Below are 18756 nucleotides of genomic sequence, written 5' to 3'. Positions count from 1 at the left end.
ACTAATCCAATTTCCACGGGAGTATCATATTTAGATGTAAAACAAAAGAGAGGCAATCCAAAATGGATTAGCAAACAGAAATATTCCCAGAGACCACAAAATCCCAGTCTGTCAGGGAGGGTGGACAAAGGCTCGTGGTAATGAACAAATACTCATCTCCTGCACTAGAGACCTGATGTGCTGGGGAGCTAATGGGATTGATGCAAAAGGGCAATGAGGAAAGAACTGGCCTGGTTCCTGCAGCCACAGTATGTGTTTGATGTGCAGTGACATTATACTCATGGAAAGAAATTATTTATGTTGGTCTGAGTGGGTCAGCAGAGAAATCCCACGGCTAGACATGAATTGTCATCCAATACTTCAAGTACCTTTTCTATTTGTTTGGGGTAGTTTTCAACTCCTGCTCTGTTTTAGCTGTGAAAGTGGTACTAGATCACAGTACTAAGCTGCTCCTGGATCTGGCTGACAAATGACACATCTGCACAAGGGAAGAGAATTGCTTATTCTGCATCTACAGTGGTTTTCCATGTTTAATGACAGGACAGGGCTCTCTGTTTTCCATGAATAACAGCCTGGTTATGATTACATTTTTGCTTAGGTGCTGCCACAGCTGGAACTGGTCCTTTAAAGGGTTTAGGTTAAACATTCCCCATGTAGTCTCTTTAGTCTCAACAGTCTGGTCTAGGGAATAAGAGTTTAGGAATCAATATCCATGTCTATATATGTTGTAACTGGTGTAAACGTGTTTGGATTTGAATCATGGTTTGTTTGTCGTTGAATGTCTGAAAAAATATTTTGCTTCCCAAGTTATTTTTTTTTTTTCAATATGTGCTTAGCATTTTCCTAAACTAGAAGCAAAAAGCCAGAGTCCATAATGACTGCCAAAAGGACAGACATTTCCTAATATCTATAGAGGATGTGCATTATACATGACTGCTGACATAAAAATCTAGCTCTGTGCAAAACATGATAGAAAACCCTCTCTTTTAGCAGGCAGGAGCCCAGTCTAGAATGTTTTGTTCTTATTTGTACATCTGAAGAGCTAAATCTGTGGTTACTAGGAGTGCTTTCTGCTCAGCTCTTTCCTCCAGCACTTGTATATTCCTCAAGTGTCCTTGAATCTCCGCAGGAGTCTTTCTCAAAAGCTGTTCTTCCAAGTCCACCCCAGGAGCAGATCAACTTGCAGCTACATAGATTGAGTGTTAGATTTTGATTTCATTCAGTTCCAATATTTGTCATTCACTCTACTTCAATTAATTTTTTCCCTATTTTTTATGTACAAAAGGGTTTTATGTTGTTGGATAATGTTTGGTTTAGAGCAGGATGTAAGAGGGCAAAAGAGCCCTCTTCAGTCAGCCCTGGCCTTTAACCAGTCAGGAATGCAGTGGAGAGTAGAGACAATATTTCTGGGGTTTTCAGCCTGCTGGGATGTGCACAAAAATAATCAAGTTTTATATGCCTGTCCTTGAAAATTTAGGTAATATGCACCCAATGAAATTAGGCTATGGGCTCCACTAATTCTAGATACCTTGCAGTCAGAGGTAGAAATAATTAAATATATTGATAAATTTGAGATTTCTGTTTAAGCCAATTTCTCCAGAGAAGTGAATGTTCTCTTGTCTTGAAGAAAATTCCTTAAATTTAAAGGTATTGACTGTTTAATAATTGGTTACTTGTCTCACTTGCAAATACTGCTGATGGCTATATTTATCTAAACTGACTCCCTGAGAAATAAGAAGTAGTTAAAATCTCATATTTTTTTTTCTGAAGACATAGAAGAACTCATAAATTGCCTTGTAAGATTTTTTTCCACCCATGCTGAACTGCTAAGCTTGATGTTTTGCAGATATTTTAATAAAAGAGGGCAGCTAGGTTCTGTCTGTTGTTAACTGGAATTTCTATACAGTGGATGATATTTTGCTCTCCTTTATGAAGATATACATTTGAAAAGTATAACTAAAATCACCTAAATGTCTTCTGTAAAAATGGAGTGAGAGCAGAATGGATGATTTTCATAGGAGTATTTGGCCCATGGCAGGCAGGATAAATTGGAAACAACAATAACTTTGGATGGCTTTATCTAATTTAGGAGAATTGGAGAGAAGGGAAGACAGAAACTGCTGACCCTATGTGCGAGAAGCAGGCCTGATTTCTTTGTACTGAGTGCTGCCAGTTGCACTGGGAATCAACACATAACAGAGATTACATAATAATACAGACACTTGTTGTATTGCATATTGAGGGGCTTCTCTTTTGAATTTAACATATAGGCCAGCTATAGTGGTTAGCAGTTTTCTATTGCTCTTTTCAGTTTGCTCACAGTAGGGATGAATGTTGTAAGGTAGCCATCCTGCTTTTATTACTGATCCATCACTCTTCATTTTCAAGTTCTTTCTTAAAAATCACTTTTGAAAAATTACCACTATTCCATGGTCAATTTAACCAGAGTGGTAGGTAGTTGTCTCACTGCTGAGAGCCAGTGTATAGGCTGTGAATGCTAAAGACCAGAAAAAAAATCATCTTTTCTATGGAAAAGTCTGTCCTAAAGACTGTTGAAATTAAAGGTTTCAGTAATTTCCCACCCCTTTAGGTCCTGTTCTGATGATGTGGGCACTGCTCTCCAGTAGGTGAGCCCGGCCCTCAGTAAGGATGGAATAAATTTTGTTCATGGCCCAGGCTAAAGCTTCCCTGCTCTCTCCATGCCTGTGCCAGTCACTGCAGTTTGCTACCAGCTGCCACTGGGCCTTGGTACATCAATGAGTGTGGTTCTTCCACCCCTGCTCTCAGCTACCTGTATGTGTGGGCACTGGGACTATGCAGAGCACATCTACTTGCACCTGGCTCCTTTGGAGCACAGGTAGAGCAGACACTGAGCCATTTGTGCCTGTCCTCATACTCAACTTCTGCAATTTATTCTGTTTACACCATTATGTTGAAGTTTGATATCCTCTGAAAAAACCCAGGATTTAGTTAAGTCTCCTCTACTTTCCCCCTCTTCCTCCCTTTTCCTCCCTCCCTCTTTCCAAACAAGTAATTTCTTAAGACAGATTCAGATAGACTGGAAGCCTTAGAACAGCTTATATAAGTCTAAGTGAATGACTTCATTCCTTCACTTTCCCAAGGGAACAAACTGATAAAGGAATATGTTTCAGTGTTTTATTGAGCTGGTCATTCGCATTAACGATGTGTTTTTCCTCTGCGTAAACCTAATGGTTCCCATGGTGCTTTTCCCTGGTGTTCTTGGCAGAAATTTCCTCCCTCTGCTGCTGTCCAAGTTGTGATCATACTGAGTTGTTGTGTTCTTCTCTAGGAAAGAGCTATATCTGCATTGTGCACGTGCAGTCTGCTAAGACATAGTGGAAACGTACAGGAAGAAAGAGACAACGTAGATTTAAGACTTATTAGAACTAAAGTTTCCAAGATGTAATGCAACAGTAGACCACATGTTGAAGCAGGACTAATTTTGTGGTTGGAACAGAGTAAAAAGAAAACATGCTGTGTGTATATTGTTCTGGTTCCAGCAGATAGTTCACAGACACAAATGCTGGGACCAAAAATAGTCAAGTCAATCTCAGTGTTACTTTATTTAGCTACCAACTGTGCTACCTTTTCTTTTACTGTGCCCTTGCACTGAAAGGCAGCAATTTTGCTTCCAGCTGTGCTGTGTTTTGCCGTGTGTTTCAAGTTTTCTGAGATAAAACCATCACTTTTCAGTTGTGCAGTGCTTGCTGTAGCAAGGAGAGCTGCAGCTTTTGCTGCATGGCTCTATCCATGCAGGTGCCAGCTTCTTAAGTGCACATGGTGTACTTTGTCCACCTGCCTTTGGCTACTGAACCCATATGCATCTAGCAGTCAGTTTTCTCAGCTTCATTCTAGCCTCACTACATTTCTTCTGAAAATTTGTCATGTGATGGAAAAGAAGCAAAAATTAAGTATTTCTAGCAGGGAACAAGGAAACTTATTAAAATAAGACCAAAACATGCTCATGGAAGTCAGTTATTGTGAGAATTTTGCTTGCTTTTCCCTGCTACATATGGATTTGGAAAATAATTAAAGCCAACTTCAGAAAGCATCTTTCTACAACATGGTTTCACCCAATGACATTGCATTGAATAACATTTGGTCACACATCTAGCCAGAAAAGCATTGACTGTTATTTTTGTCCTAAAAAAATACATTTTATGAATTGTTTAAGTGTTTGGGAAATTTTTTTACTTCTGTCCAGTTTTATAAAATCTAGTTATTTGTGTTTAACTGCACTGTTTTTCATTTGAAGTAATACCACTTAAAAAGATGAAGCAATAATCATTGAGAAAGTAATTTTAATGGGAGTTTCTAGCCTTAGGAGACTTTCTTAGTGGTTACTGTTTGCTATATAATTAAGCCTTTGGGACATACCACGTTTCATTTGAAAAACACTTTGTACCTTCTCTAATTCTTTTAAGAAGAAAACTTGCAGTTTTGAGATCCATCCTGCTCTATCAAGCATGGTAAAGCTAAAGCTATGCTCTTGTCTGTTATCTGGTTTCATATTTGAAGTGATTTTTTTTAACCATTTTGAATATGAGTGCATGTTTAATAGGCTGAGGAACAGGAAATCCATATGGGTCTCCAGCAATCCTGTAAATACTGATATACTCTGAATAGAATGTCTGTTCCCATGTCTGGGAGACAAAGATAGAGAAAGATCTTTTTATTGCTTGAGTATTTTTCTTTTTCTGGTTTCTATTTTCCTGATTGAAATCAATATTTCAGGGCTAATGGATGAGGATGTCTGCTGCTGCTGCCTAAAATGCTGACCTTGGCAATCAATATATTCAGTTTGGAGCATTTGTGATGTCAATTACTATGGTGATACTTAAGAATTTACTGCCTGCAAAATGTCTGGGTTATTGGGTTAGAGTTCCCCTGCAACCTTATCTTTCCCTCTTTCTCTCTTTCCATGCTCTGCAACTGCTGGGGACTCTGAAGCCTCATGCACAACTCTGCTAAGCAATTATTTTGTTAGGACTGGGTGAATAATGGTGTCTTTTGTGCTCTAATTTGTTGATCACTTTGGAAATACAGAGGAACAAGCAAGCTAAAGACAGTATAGGAACTCAGTGCTTTTGCTACCAACCCAGTTATTCATCACTGCTCTCCAAAAAAGCTACAAACCCTCCTCCACAAGCCAAAATCCCAGAAAAAGGGAAGAAAAGCTGAGATTTTTTTATCCTGGTGAAATAGCCATATGAATGGTTTGAGACTAAAGAGAGATTCTTTCAATACATATGGGCTTGTCCTAGCTAGTGATGTCTCAGGTATGCCCTGAGCTCCCTGGGGTTATGGCCTTGCTGGGGACATCACTCTCATGGGATGACCCTCCCTCCCATGACCTCTGCTGATGTTTCTTGGTGCTGACTTGAATCGTGTTGGCAGCTCTGAGTCACACTCAGCAGCTGCACTTGTGTGCTCTGAAGATGCCCAGACAGAACAGAGTAACAGACAGACTCCAGGAAAATATTTGTTAGATGATGCATTCAGGGAAAACAAGTGTTGACACAAGAGCAGCCTACATTCCTGCTTCTACCTGCTGTGGCTTACCTTTGCCTGGGACTGGTGCAGGTGCTCCCATTTTTCACACTCCTGTAACATTCCCTTTTTGGCTTCTCAATCTGTTCCCACCACAAGAGATCTTTCAGTGCAAAGGAGCACCAGGGTGCAGGCAGCCTCCTGGGCACGAGGCTTTTTGGGAGCCAGCAGCCCCCCTTGCAGTGCTGCTGCCTTCCTCTTGTGGAGGACAGACCCTTCTCAGAGCTAGCCTCCACCAGGAGACCTCTTCAGAGCTCCAACTGTTTCTTCTGCTGTACTTGTGATAATCCTAGGAGCCTTTGTTGTAATTTGTCTGATAATCCACAGTCTGTACCTAATTTCTTTGATTTTTTTCCTTCGTTTCTTTTTTTACTTCTATGGTTTTATTTTTCAGTTTCCGTCTTTTAGCCTGTTGCTCACTACTGGCATGCCTGGTAGATCTGTAAGCTGCTATATATGAAGATGCTATTCCCCTTTGAAACAGGTGTTTATGGACTTTTTTTTTGTTTGTTTTTTTTGTTTTGCTTTGCATGACTGAAGAGTACAATGTCTCCAACTCCATGTTTTTTTAGGTTGTCAGCCCTAGGCTGAGCAAATAACACAAGGAGAGAGCTCTTGGATCTCCTTCAAGCCCAAGTGGTCGCATACACAATGAATCCTTTGCAATCTGGAAAGAAGAAAATGGTGGTTTCTTATAATGACATTTCTGCAGGTTGACCAGGATTCATTTTTAGCTGTTCTCTGAGCTAGGGAAATATTCCTAGCTGATTCCTAGCTTTTTCCATGCTGATAGAGACATCCCTGCCAGTGCTGGTATGAAATATTCAGGTGTGTCAAAGCATAAGAGAAAGCATATACAACCAAAACCTACAAAACCCTGGAGCTTATTCACATTCTTTTCTTGACCTTCATACTTATTTGATTTGAGGCCAGCTCATCACTGTATTGCATGTGATTTACACGGTTCATTTATTAATAACCCAAAATTATATTAAGAAACCATGAGTGCACTGTTAACTAATAGGTCTGTCAAGTTCTTACTGAAGTCTTCAGGGATAACACCCAAGGGGCAGAACTTAGATTAAATCCATTCATATCAACTGCCATTACCTAAAAGGTATGACTTAACTGATGAGTGGTAATTGGTTATGAACCATTGTGACCAGATCCTTAATTTGGCAAAGAAAGAGAAGCTCTGAAATCTGCTGACCTGGAAGACCTTGATAAATACTGTCAGAGACTTCAGAGCGCAGTCTTCAGCTTCACCTGATATTTTGTGTGTATCTGGGCACCAACTGTGAGAAAGCTCTGAAAGGCAAAAGGTTTTATTTAAATATTGTAAGAAGAGAAGTTTAATGTGTGCTCGTGTGGGAAAATAACAGATGCTGACATCTGAACAAAAAACCGTCTGGATAGCAACAACCAGATATAAAACTATCACAAGGTCTGTAGGGCAACTGGCTAGCCAAGGATATCTGTGTTTTTACTAGAAGTCTTTTACTTCCTGATCCCTGTTGCAGATACAATCAAAATCACAGGCAAACCCTGAATGACAGTCCCATTTCTGCAAATTGAGAACAGTCATTGGAAACTGTTCTCCTGGAAAAACATTTAAATCCTAGTGAATCAAATAAATATTTTTACCTTTTTGAAGTGCTTTGCTTGACTAGAGAATGAATGCCCTCTCTCTCCCTCTCAGAATGCCTGTCATTTAAAAAGGTGATGACTACAGACTGTGGTTTTAGAGTGTGTTTGTGTAGATCACTGCAGTACAAGATTTAAAGCAGGTTCACTGAGTGGACAGTCACTTTACTCTATTGAACATATATATGCTAAAGATATCACTTAAAATATTGGTGATACATCTTTTTCACTGTCTCCACATTTTTGCATTTTTGAATAGTCATAGAAAAATAGAGAAGTGTGCTCATCAATGTTTTTTATTCTCTTTGCATATTTGCAGCCATTGTCATAAATGTAATCAGTCACAGTGTTCTCAAAGTTGATGTTTTGGATCTAGTTGCTTGAAGTATTAGGAAATATGGGTGCCAAACCTGTGTTTTAGTCTAAAGACATTCTCTTGCTACAGCTGCCTTCACAGATATGAAATTTGGCATGCCTGTGAATTTTCCCAGTTTACATTGTCCTAAATGTAACTTTACTATCAAATTAAACAACAACAACAACATAAATCAATCCTAAATTTTATATTAAGTTACTAACATGAACAAAGGCATTCAATTTCTCGGTGATTTGAAAGATCTTCATGATTTCAAGATTTAAAATGGCTTACCCACTGCTTCCTTAAATATTAGAGCCGAGTTCCAGATCTTGGTTAGGTCTTGAAAGGCATAAAGGCATGTTTTATTAAGATTAATCTGGTAATTATATGTTTTAATTCCCAGAGTAAGAAGTCTGTGTACCAGCTCAATGTGACTGAGCTTTCATTCTTGCAGACTGTACCGTGATCCGTGGTATTTCATACACAGACTCATAAAATGGTGTGAATTGGAAGAGACCTTGGAGATCACCTAATTCCAACCCCCTTGCCATTGGCAGGACACCTTTAACTGAACCAGTTTGCTCAAAGCTCCATCTAACCTGGCCTTGAACACTTCCAGAGATGGGGCATCCACAACTTCTCTGGGCAATCTGTTCTTGTGTCTGTCCATCCTCACTGTAAAAAAAAAAATCTACCTAATATCTAATCTAAGTCTACCCCCTTTCAGTTTATCTCTGTTGCCCCTTGTCCTGTCATTACAGGCCTTTGTAAAAAGTCTCTCTTTATCTTTTTTATTAAAACCCCTTTAGGAATCTGAAGGCTGATATGAGATATCCCCAGAGCCTTCTCTTCTTCAGGCTGAATAACCCCAACTCTCTCAGGCTGTTCTCATAGGAGAGGTGTTCCAGCCCTCTGAGCATCTTTGTGTCCCTCCTCTGGACTCTCTCCAGCAGGTCCAGGTCCTTCCTGTGTCAGGGACCCCAGAACTGGAAGCAGCACTGCAGGCAGTGTGTCACAAGGGCAGAGTAGATGTGCAGAGCCACCTCCCCCGACCTGCTGGCCACATTCCTTTTGATGAAGCTCAGGATATTTTTGGCTACCTGGGTTGCAACCATGCATTGCTACCTGATGTTGAGCTTTTCTTCAACTGATAACCCCATGTCCTTCTACTTAGGGCTGCTCTCAATCCATTTCAGTGGTAAAAAAAATTAAGAGATAGAAAGCGACATGAATAATTTCCAGCAATTGTACTATGAGCTGAGCAGACTTTAATTTTTTGAGTCAGAAAGATTAGCTAAGTTGAAATACTTATCTCCTCTTACTTTGATTTACCACCCCTCACATTGCAGAGGGAATTGCATTTGGTCTGAAAGCATAATTTTGTTTGATTGGGCAAATACATCTTAACACTGCCACAGTGATTGCTCATAAGGCATTATATTGCTTGCTTGGTTCTTTTTTGAAAGTGCCTACAGATGCCATTTAACAGTTCACAAAATAGATGTTATGAACACAAAATAAATATCAATCCTTCTCTCAGTGACCTAGTGATCTCAACATGTGGTGAGAGATGAAAGGCAGTGAGAGGCACGGAAAAGGAGAAGAAACGGATGAAGCAGTGTGTTAAGTGAGTAGGTAGCTACTGCAACTGCATGGTGCAGGCTTATCAGAGGGAAGAAGAAGTGAAGAGGGCTGGCACAGTCCCCCCATTAACTCTGCCTAGAGCTACTTGTAAGCCAGTCCCATGAGAGAGGAGACACTGCAGCATTGTTTTTCTGCCTGTCAGCAGCTCAACCATGCCTGACTCTGTACCAGCACTTCACAGATTTTGCAATAAGAAATATTGCATCCATTGTTTCTGACCAAAGTCTAGATTAGCATGGACATGAGTGAGACCATGTGGAGCAAGAAAGGATTTTTCTGTAGCTAATGCTACTTTTCCATTAGTGGAAGTAAAGGAGAACTAGGAATGAGAATGAGGTTATCTGTATTTTTAGTGTCTCATGAAGCAGTCCTCCTGAAGCAAGGGTCTTACTTCCATACTGAGCTGATGAAGGCAAACAGGTTCCTCTTTGCAGGAACCCAGCCTGCTGTAGGTTGTGAGTTCTTTGTTACAAAAAGAATGAAGAAATCCCATGGCTTTGCCATCCTTCTCTAGCTCTTGATTGGAAAAACTGATATTGTTATAGCTAACTTCTGAGGTGAAAAAAATTAAAATGAAGGCACATGTGGTATGTTCAGAGATGTCCAAATTACTTCTAAATGTGGTGTTTTCTGAGCAAGGATCTCCAGAACTTAGGAGCCTTCTCCATTCCTTACCCATGCCTTACCCTTTAAAGAATGAGTCTTTAATATAGGTCATATTCTCTAGCGGAGTTCTAGAGAACAGAAAGGTTTGGTGACTTGGGTTTGTGGGCTCTGCAGCTTATGGGAGAAGTTTCCATTAGTTCAAAAGAGCTCTGTGGCTGACAGCTACAATTTTGACACTTAACTCTTGAAAATACTTTTTAAAATTAGTCATACCTCTCTTTCAGAGTGAATACATGTCACCGTGATATTTTCTGAAAAATCCCTTCACCAGGATTTCTTCTCCTGGGAAGCTGGGAAGCTTCAGCTTCTCTCTGTTTTGCTGCTTTGGAATGTGATTTGGAGATTGTTTACCCAGCATGTGAATTGTTTTACTTTAATAACCAATCGTAGTCCAGCTGTGCTGAGGCTCTGAGGAGTCACGGGTTTTTCTTTATCATTCTTGTTATGCTTTCTGATGTATCCTTTCTCTTTCTTCAGTATAGTAATATAATATAATATAATATAATATAATATAATATAATATAATATAATATAATATAATAATAAATCAGCCTTCTGAGAACCTGGAGTCAGATTCTCATTTCTCACCTCATCCTGGGGACCCTCACAAACACAAATACAGGCTGATGTATGAAGATGTGAATGGTATATTTAGCTGTGTGGTGAATGTACTTATCTCTATTAAATGCCCAATGCATCCATGTTTCTAAATTCTTGATTACCAAAGCAAAGACACTGGAATGATATGTTTCTATCCACAGGTCTGATTCATCTTGATGGATGAATAAGATCCAGTCTTTCTGTTAATGGATGCTTTCCCTAGCACAGCCATTGGAGAAGAGTAATGCATTACTGAGGATTTTCACTTGTGGGTACATTCTGTAATTGCACAGCTACCAAGAAAGATAATTGCTGGTTTCCAAATGTTACCACTGCGGTCAGGGCCACTTACTGTTTAAATTTAATCCTCCTCTGAAGCTTCCTTTTCATTAACTAAAAATTATGAAAGCAGTTTCTACACCAAGAAGGGCAAACAAAACCTGTTTTAAAAGTCTGTTTGATTCTAAGGACTCTGACAGTGTAGTGAGGGCAGTTACCTAACAAAGCCTTCTTAGTGAACGCTCAGGAAACTCACATGCTAGAGGAGAAAGCAGAACTGAGATTGCTGTACTTTTAACATGATTCACAAATAACAAGCATAAAGAGCAAAAAAAAGCATACTTCATCATTCCAGCAGCGTTCACCCTGACCAGAACAGACAGGTTTTCAGCTTCTCCCTCCATGGTGGGTCTCTGGAAAATGAAAACTGAGAGGCATTCTGCAAAGTCATGCGGAGGAAGTGCTCCCCTCCGGTTCATTGTGCTCCCTCGCACCCTGAAGGCGCTCTCTGTGTGAGCATTTGCAAGAATAGACCATATGTTAATGACTTACTCACTAACCTCAGAGCCAAATCCACATGCTATAAACCACAGCTAATACCTTTCTTTTGTGCACTGTGCTATTGCCTGTACAAAACCCATAATTTCAGAAAATGTCAGGTGCAACTATTATATCAAGATGCAAACTGTGGAAAGTCAGCTCATACATTTACCAGAAAGCCATTAGGAGAAAACGTGTATGTACTGAAATCGAGATAAAAATAATGTATAAATATATCCACAAGCCAAAAATATGATGCTCTATTATGATGAAAGATGCTTGGAAAACATTAGGAATAACAAAGCAGATTCTTTCCTACCATAAAAAGCTTTGCTCAGCACAGGACAGCTTCAGGACTGCTGGAAAATATGAGAAAGTTAAACACAGAACAATGATATCACCCAGACATTTTGAAACAGGGATTTTGTGTTTCAGACTGTATGTAACTGGGCTGCATGTTGGATTTGTTTAAGTGCTGTAAAGCTAACATATCTGTACGGTAGGGGAATAATCAGGTACTTTTGTATCTTCCAGCGCTTTTTAATTTTCTTCTGTCATTCCCTCATCTCTTTTTTGCAATAGCTTTGATAGTTCCCCATATACACTGCTTCTTTACCCTGCTGTTAGCCATGAAAGGAATTGACAGGTCCCCTCTCTGGCTTGTTAAGCTCTTGAAGCTTGCTGCATCCTGCATGTAGCATGTTTCTGATTATGCTGGCAGCGCAGACATTTGAGCTCACAGCTGCTGCAGTGCTGCCAGATCAATACACAGAGAACAGTGAGCCTTTTGTGTAGGTTCAGAAATCAAATTTCTCTTGTCTATAGGGCAATCTGTAAAGTAAAATCTCCTAACAGGCAGTTGTCCTCTTGGAGCTTCACTGAGAAATGCATTTATCAGCGTATTTAACAAGGCACTAAGAAGTTCTCAAGGCTGAGTGACAAGAAGGGGCTTCTTTGCTTCAGATCAGCATCACCTCCCCCTCTGCCTCTCCCCCACCCCACCCCAGACTCCATCCTGGTAAGGCACTGCATATGTTTCTGCTTAGACTTGTCTGCAAAAAATCAAACTCCTAAAAGACGCATCAGCTGCGACATAAACCTGTCAGAAAACAATTATCAGCTGTGTCTCTTTGTGATCTTATTAAGTCACTTGGGTCTTGATAACCTTGCAGATGCCCTCTGTAGTGGAAATAATCAAGGCAGAGATAATGCAATTTATTGATAAAACAAGGAATCTGACTGGGTCAGCTTGAAGCTCACTCAGCTGTTTGTTTGCAGGGGGTGGGGGGCTGACTATTCCTAATTTCTGTGGGTTTGTTTTTGGGAGGGGGGGTGTGGGGTTGTATGCCTGATAGGACTCAATTCATTTTTTTTCCTTCCATTTGATACAGACAAACTCATTTTTTTTTTCCCCCCTCCAACTACACTGAGCATTTTGCTTTAGAGCAGGAACTGCCAGATCAGCAGACAAGAAAAAGAAAGGGGAGTGGGTTGCAGGGAAGGATCAGCCACAGAATGTTGTGGAGAGCAAATTAAAATCTAATCTTCTCCCAGACCTTTGTCCTGCCACTTCCCTGGAAATGGTTGTGTTAAGGGTGAATCTTGCAGGACTGCTAATGAGTTGTGTTGGACTTTGGATCTGCAAGGTCATGAGAACATAAATCCATACAAACTGAGACACAAAGAAAAGAGAATTGCATGTGTAGGATGAAGTGACCATTTCAGCAATTTGGGCTCATCTTTATCTGTACTTCTTAACTCACTTGTAAATAATTTCCTTAGGGGCTGGATTTGGAGATTCAAATTTTTAAAATGTCACCTGATGGAAAAATTCAGCCCAATAACTCATTTTTCCACAGGGGAAACTCTTACTCCAGAGGAAGGGAGATCGAAGATAGAGGAAATTGCAGAACTTTACTTCTGAGGAAATGGCTGGTCTCAGCAAAAATGTGGAAATATGGCCTACATTGACTTTTCATCTATCCCTTTCACTTTGTTTTTGTTTTGAAGAGCAGACTTTAAAAAAAAAAAAAAAGCTACTTTATAGAGTGGTTTCTAAAAGACTCTTAAAGGATAAAACATTAGGTTGAGTGGCAGGATCTAGCACCAGCTTGGAAGGGCCCATGGAGAGGAGACCTATGTCCTTCACAGGTCATGTGAAAGCTGTCTCAGCTTTGCCTGGCTCCAGCATGGCTGAAGCAAGTGGGTGTGAATATGGAGAGGTTCCCCATGAAAGAAGATGAAACTTTAGTTTTTAAAATTAGGCTATACAAATGTTTTTAATCAAGGACAACAAACTTAGTATGGCTTCAACAAGAGTTGAACTTCGAAGTGTATATATATTCAGTAAGGTGAATCCATTTTTATAATTTCAATGCAAACATTTTTATGTATTTTGTAAAAGATGTCTGATGGTTCTGCTTCCTTGTATTATAGTAAGGTGTCTTGGTTAAGATCAGTTGTCTGTTTACACTACTCTCACTACAGACTGATGATTTAGTTCTAAAATATGATTCAAAACAGGCAGAGATACTCTTCAGAGATGCTTTCTTGAATATAGTCAGATGATCACTTCCTCAGAAATCACTCCACTTCCTTTGAATAATCATTAGATTTTTTTTTCAAATTGGAACAGTATCACCTTTCAGCTGGTTTCTGCTCTGTAATGAAGACTTGTACATACAGATATTTATACATAATAGCACAGTCTTTCTCATCAAGTGTGTAAATTCAAAGCCAATCCATGGAAGTCAAACAGGGATTTGTTGGATCCCATAAAGTGGATGATGTTATATGAAAACAGATGGCTCTGTACCAAAATCGAGAATTATTTCCAAATGCAAAGAGTGAGGGTCTCAACTCCCAGAGCAAATGCACTCTGACAAATCAAACCGTGGAGGAGCTTGAACAGTTCAGTCTGTCTCCAGACTCATGGTCTGGTTTGGAATAGGAGACAAATGAAGACAGCATTGTGGTCAGTTTGTAACCGCATAGAAGAAGGGCATCTCATCCTTGAAGAGTTTACAGCCCACCTGTATATTAATTGCTGGTGCTGCATGGAATGGGATCCAGCAGAAGCCATGGTAAAGTATTCCACCATCTAAAATAAACAAAACCAAAATAACACATACCTTGATCTGTACATTTAATTTAATGTGTTGATTTCATTAATCTGCTGAGAATTGCTTTATTTTATATGGTTAATCTGAACAATAAGGCTAAATGCCATGTAGCAGTTCAGAGAAAATGGAGTAAAAGCATTCAATTATTTATGACAAAAAAATCTAAGACCTCCCTTTTTCTCCCATAAAGCTTGGATCTGATGCAGAAAATTCTCTTAACTCCTGCGTGAATACTAATATTTTGTCACAGTTTGAACAGGTCTTGCAAAATTCTATTTGTTGCTGAAGAAGAATAGGAGATATTGTTGCTGAAGAATATTAGGAGATATGGGCATGAGAAAGTAACAGCTTTATGAAAGAAAAGTACCAGCATGGGTCAAAAACATGAGGGAAAAATAGGGGACAGAAAAAGCAGTATGTGACTGAAAGCAAAGGGAACAACAGCAGGCAAAGTGTTTTATATCCCCAAGAAATTCTGGAGGATTTGGTCTCTTTCAAGTCAGTCAGTGCTTGACAGGGATTGCAGTGCAATCTGCACAGCATGGCCTTGGGGTAAATAAATGTACAACATGAGCAAAAGGTTCTCATTTCTCATGAGTGAGAAGTAAAGAGGTGTTGATGATGATAAGGCAGGAACCTTGGGTAGTGTCCCTCTCCAGACGTGGGCCATTGGTGAGAGGGATACATATTCTGAAGCCTGGATAGTTTTGATGCTTCAGTGTAGTTGTGGTTTGCCTGATGTTACACACTTTCTACAGTAAAGATATAACTATAATTTTCCTTTTTTCTTTTCTCTTTTATTTTTCAGCATCTGATGGTTATGCAAGAAAGCAGAACTATGGATGCTGGTCATACCCTGCATATTTTCTCCCCTTTTCCAAGCCTCTTTGTTTGCTTTTTGCTATGTACTTTCAGTGACACATCCCATCTGGTTCTGCTGTATTGCATGATCCAAGATGATACTTAGTGTCATTAGACATCAAGATGGGACACATCAAAGCTTGTTACCAGTGTGTGTGCCAAAGGCCTTAACCTTCCCCTTCAGAATTCCAAATAATTTCTTTTTTAAGTTTTAGAGTGTTAAGCATGCCAGGGAACTATATTTCCATGTTAGGGCTGATTCTGCACCCAAACAAGCTTTCTTAAAACAAATTCAGGGACCTTTGTACCAAATGTACCATGACTGGGCTGAAGGTCAGGTGAGCAGCTCTTTCTTCCTGAATCACCCAGTTGCATCTCAGCCACCCTGATTGTGTTCCAGTTGTGTCCATTGTCCTGGTACTCTTCCTTTGTAAGGAAGGGGTATTTCAGGGCCCATGTAGGGCAAGCTTGTATTGCTGAACTGCAGAAAAACCAGCTAGGCAGAAGCCATGGACAGAGCCTGTCATACAAAAGCGTTCTTTACACATCATCTGGTTGTTGTGTCCTGTATCTGAGTTTAAAACCATGGTATTTTTAACTACGACTCACCAAATCTGTTTTAAGGCTGATAGTCTGTGGTTGGTAAATTTTATGAGTCTAATCAGTCTGGGAGCTATATGCAAAGTAAAGCTAAGCCAATAGTGTCCAATTTCTGCATAGAATAGGAATAGATAACCTAAGAAGACTTTGTCATGTCCAAAAGCACGTAAATTCATCTGACATTACAGGCACAGTCACTGCACACTCACACACAAACCAGGACTTCCTGCCTTTGTGTCCTGTTTCCCATGTAGTTTGTTTATTGCAGTCATTGTTTTCTTTAGTCAGGTGGGCACATCGTGCTGGGGCCCCACAACAAAAATCAGTTGTCTCATAGAATCTGCAGAAATGTCTGAGCTCAATCAGGAGAGAGACCCCAAAGGGCTCCAGTGTGGTCACACAGAGCAACAAGAGAGAAATCTCCCCCGCTGGGTCCTGTTGAGGATTATACCCTCCTGCGGATGCCCTGGTAATCTCATAATCCCTAACCTATGACTGGCCTCTGATCTCCTCTCACTCCAAATTATTTAGACTTCAAGTAAGAGGAAGTTTAGAGAAGAAGAATAATTATGGAAAGCCATTTCCATTAAGCTCCCAAAGCATTTTTAGCCAGTTTAGCAGAGCAGTTAATGAGAGCAGTAGAAAAGGCCTTGGGAGGTGGCGTAGATGTCTTTAATCCTTCTGCGCACTTTTCCTTATCTCCCCCACATCTGCTGAAGCAAACAGGCAAACAAGATGTGCTTCCAGTATGCACTTAACACTTTATATGCTGCAATTAAAAAAAAAGTAGAGAAATGCTTTCTTTTTTCATTGATTTAACAATTTTAACTGATGTAATATATATGAAATATTCCCTACACACACACACACACTTGTAAGTGTTAGGTTTGGTTACTACTAAAAAGAAGATCTATTTTACCAAAAGTAGATCAATTTTTTTTCCATAAAAAATGGGTTATTCTATTGTAGCCCTGAAGTAAGCCTTTTACACTACTGTGAGAAGATGGTAGAATAGCCTTTCTGGTGCTGCTTTTTTATGTATTTCAAAGCTAATCCCAAATTAAAATAGCCTAGAGTGTAAAAAAGACTGGTTTCTTTTATTTAATAATAAATTACTTACAAGTACATGTAATAGTAGTTTCTTTTATGTTGTTATTGACAAAGCTCTAAAATATGGATTATTCTGCTCTAGGTATCTATCTTACATGGCTCTTATGTAAAAGTAATATTTTAAAGGGCTTTTTCTGCCTTGTGTGACAGTTGTTTTTTACTCTAAATTCAGCTCAGTGCTGTGATCTGAGCTGTGGTCTCAAGGTGTTGCAGTTAGATAATTTCCAACAGGTAAAATGACAAATACCCATGATTATGTCCCACAATTTTTTACAAGACCATCAATACTGCTCTTTAAATACTGTCCCAGCAGCTTGTCTGCTGAAGGCAGATTTAGCCCATCTGGAATGAGGTTCTTGCAATATTTCATATAATGGTTTGTGCACAAAACTGTACTATCATATTAAAAATGGGAGTATGTTTTGTCATTTTACAAATCCAAAATAATAAATGTGGTCATGACTAAAACTGTAATTCATTTAATGGTGTCACATTCTTTTAAAGTCACTGGTACTCTGGATTATGTCCCATCCTTGCTGTTATATTAGAACAGTGATATAAAAATGCACCATTGACCTCGCAGGAAAATATAATTAAAGGAGAGTGCTTTATCTTTTTCATTCCTTTGACCTCTCCCTTCCAGCCATAACTAGTTTTACTGTAGTTATATTCTCCTCCTCCTAAAGCAAAAGTAATTAATCTACTTTCAAGATTTGCACTGCCTCATATTACAAAAAGTACTTGATTTTTCTTCAAATGGCCTTGTCATTCTGTGATTGAAAAATGATCTGAAACACTTTATCAAAGATCAAACAAATGCAAACTGCAGTAAGCATTAGCTAACTGTTTGGCCTAGGCTGAGTCACCCACTCATGTCCTGGGTTCCTGAGCTCAGTATGTGCCCTGACTGCTGCTGGAGTGAGGCACCCACAGCTTTAATTAGGCTGCAATATCTCTTTATAACCAAGTTTGAGTTTAATAGTAGATAGGTGTGGTGATGGCCTTGCTATTTTGCTGCTGTGGTAAAGAGTGGGCTTTTTGAAAGCACTAAGTAAATGAAGAGGAACAGATAATCAGAGCAGATGGTTGGTGATGGACGTGTAAGAAGTGCCTCCTTCTTGAAATAGTTCCAGCTTGTGGTTTCACACCTTTAAAATGGCAGTGTGCCCTCTCACAGCAGGAGATGGTCAGGGAATGGACTATGGAGTGGACTAATGTAAGCACTGTAATGGAATGCAAACACTGCCAGGTCTAACACGAGTGGCAAGGTGGTGATCAACTGATGATCCTGTGCTCCAGCTCATGAACACCTCAGATAAGCATTGCCCCCTCCAATCCTCCTCTTTACTCCTTTTACAGCCCAGAGGCTAAGACAAATATTAGAAGTTTCTAGTTAAGAAAGCAAAACCAAAAGCAAACTCAAACAACCAAAACCAAAGACTAAAAAACACCTAATGTGATTGAATGGCACTCAGAGAAAGCTCCACATTCTCTTCCTCTATGGATGAATCCTCCTTGGAATCAATACCCATATTACAAGATTTTAAACCAGTTTAGATCACTGAGAAGAGTAATTGATGGGGACATGGGAACACAAACCAGAAAGAAAACACTTTGTAGGAAGCAGAAACAAGCAAGATCAGAGGGACTTTTGCATAAAATTTCCCAAACTCAGAGATAATTCTGATGAAGCATAAAGGAGGTAACCGGGGACAAAGCCCTCAAAATAAGTCTACTCTTTCAACTCTTCACTCTGCACTT

The 18756-nt window shown here is 39.6% G+C and overlaps 1 long non-coding RNA gene across 2 annotated transcripts in view; it reads left to right on the top strand.

Moving 5' to 3' along the window:
- LOC132323935 (uncharacterized) overlaps positions 1 to 17469 on the top strand; it is a 55364-nt gene extending 37895 nt beyond the window's left edge. For both annotated transcript variants that reach the window (XR_009485474.1, XR_009485472.1), the window contains one exon: positions 15233 to 17469. This is a non-coding gene — a long non-coding RNA (uncharacterized LOC132323935). The remainder of the gene's footprint in view (positions 1 to 15232) is intronic.
- Positions 17470 to 18756: the final 1287 nt, after the last annotated feature.

This window comes from Haemorhous mexicanus, chromosome 2 (assembly GCF_027477595.1).
Source record: "Haemorhous mexicanus isolate bHaeMex1 chromosome 2, bHaeMex1.pri, whole genome shotgun sequence".
In the NCBI taxonomy this organism is placed as follows: domain Eukaryota; kingdom Metazoa; phylum Chordata; class Aves; order Passeriformes; family Fringillidae; genus Haemorhous; species Haemorhous mexicanus.
Note: the sequence above shows the minus strand (reverse complement) of the source record. Positions and strands in the feature narration are given on the sequence as shown.